Below are 2,434 nucleotides of genomic sequence, written 5' to 3'. Positions count from 1 at the left end.
AGGAAAGTGTTCCATACCCTTCCTTAAAGGAAATTGAAATCTAATATTCCCTTCCTTCATATCGCTGATACTACCAATAGTCCTTAGGAAAGGTCTACCAAGAATAATAGGGCATGTAGGATTGCAATCAATGTCAACCACAATGAAATCCACGGGTACATAGTTCCTATTTGCAATAATAAGAACATTATCAATCCTTCCCATGGGTTTCTTGACAGTAGAATCAGCAAGATGCAAATTAAGAGAACACTCTTCAATCTCATTAAAATCTAGAACATCACATAAAGACTTTGGAATCGTAGAAACACTAGCACCCAAATCACACAAAGCATTGCACTCATAGTTTTTGATTCTAATTTTGATGGTAGGTTCCCACTCATCATGAAGCTTTCTAGGAATAGAGACTTCCAATTCCAGTTTCTCTTCAAGAGCTTTCATCATAGCTTCGACGATATGATCGGTAAAGGCTTTGTTTTGGCTATAAGCGTGTGGAGAGTTCAACATGGATTGCATCAAAGAAATGCATTCAATCAAGGAGCAACTATCATAATTGAATTCCTTGAAATCCATGGTAGTAATTTCATTACTAATCAAAGTTTTAACGTCTTCTACCCCACTTTTAATGCTTTTAGCATCAAGATAGATGGACTTCGAATCACTCGGGCACTTTTCTGTTGGAAATATGCCCTAGAGGCAATAATAAATTAGTTATTATTATATTTCTTTGTTCATGATAATCGTTTATTATCCATGCTATAATTGTATTGATTGGAAACACAGTGCATGTGTGGATACATAGACAAAACACTGTCCCTAGTAAGCCTCTAGTTGACTAGCTCGTTGATCAGAGATGGTCAAGGTTTCCTGACCATAGGCAAGTGTTGTCAGTTGATAACGGGATCACATCATTAGGAGAATCATGTGATGGACTAGACCCAAACTAATAGACGTAGCATGTTGATCGTGTCATTTTGTTGCTACTGTTTTCTGCGTGTCAAGTATTTGTTCCTATGACCATGAGATCATATAACTCACTAACACCGGAGGAATGCTTTCTGTGTATCAAACGTCGCAACGTAACTGGGTGACAATAAAGATGATCTACAGGTATCTCCGAAGGTGTTCGTTGAGTTAGTATTGATCGAGACTGGGATTTGTCACTCCGTGTGACGGAGAGGTATCTCGGGGCCCACTCGGTAATACAACATCACACACAAGCCTTGCAAGCAATGTGACTTAGTGTAAGTTGCGGGATCTTGTATTACGGAACGAGTAAAGAGACTTGCCGGTAAACGAGATTGAAATAGGTATGCGGATACTGACGATCGAATCTCGGGCAAGTAACATACCGAAGGACAAAGGGAATGACATACGAGATTATATGAATCCTTAGCACTGAGGTTAAAACGATAAGATCTTCGTAGAATATGTGGGATCCAATATGGGCATCCAGGTCCCGCTATTGGATATTGACCGAGGAGTCACTCGGGTCATGTCTGCATAGTTCTTGAACCCGCACGGTCTGCACACTTAAGGTTCGACGTTGTTTTATGCGTATTTGAGTTATATGGTTGGTCATCGAATGTTGTTCGGAGTCCCGTATGAGATCACACACGTCACGAGGGTTTCCGGAATGGTCCGGAAACGAAGATTGATATATAGGATGACCTCATTTGATTACCGGAAGGTTTTCGGAGTTACCGGGAATGTACCGGGAATGACGAATGGGTTCCGGGTGTTCACCGGGGGGGGACCCACCCCGGGGAAGCCCATAGGCCTTGGGGGTGGCGCACCAGCCCTTAGTGGGCTGGTGGGACAGCCCAAGAAGGCCCTATGCGCCAAAGGATAAGAAATCAAAGAGAAAGAAAAAAAAGAGGAGGTGGGAAAGGAGAGAAGGACTCCACCTTCCAAACCTAGTTGGATTCGGTTTGGAAGGGGAGGACTTCCCCCCTTGGCTCGGCCGACCCCCTTGGGGCTCCTTGAGCCTCAATGAAAGGCCCCCCCTCTCCCACCTATATATACAGAGGTTTTAGGGCTGATTTGAGACGACTTTTCCACGGCAGCCCGACCACATACCTCCACGGTTTTTCCTCTAGATCGCGTTTCTGCGGAGCTCGGGCGAAGCCCTGCCGAGATCAAATCACCACCACCCTCCGGAGCGCCGTCACGCTGCCGGAGAACTCATCTACTTCTCCGTCTCTCTTGCTGGATCAAGAAGGCCGAGATCATCGTCGAGCTGTACGTGTGCTGAACGCGGAGGTGCCGTCCGTTCGGCACTAGATCGCAGGACGGTTTGTGGGACGGTTCGCGGGGCGGATCGAGGGACGTGAGGACGTTCCACTACATCAACCGCGTTCACTAACGCTTCTGCTGTGCGATCTACAAGGGTACGTAGATCAAAAATCCCCTCTCGTAGATGGACATCACCATGATA

The sequence above is a fragment of the Hordeum vulgare genome, chromosome 5H (genome assembly GCF_904849725.1).
Source record: "Hordeum vulgare subsp. vulgare chromosome 5H, MorexV3_pseudomolecules_assembly, whole genome shotgun sequence".
Classification (NCBI taxonomy): domain Eukaryota; kingdom Viridiplantae; phylum Streptophyta; class Magnoliopsida; order Poales; family Poaceae; genus Hordeum; species Hordeum vulgare.
Note: the sequence above shows the minus strand (reverse complement) of the source record.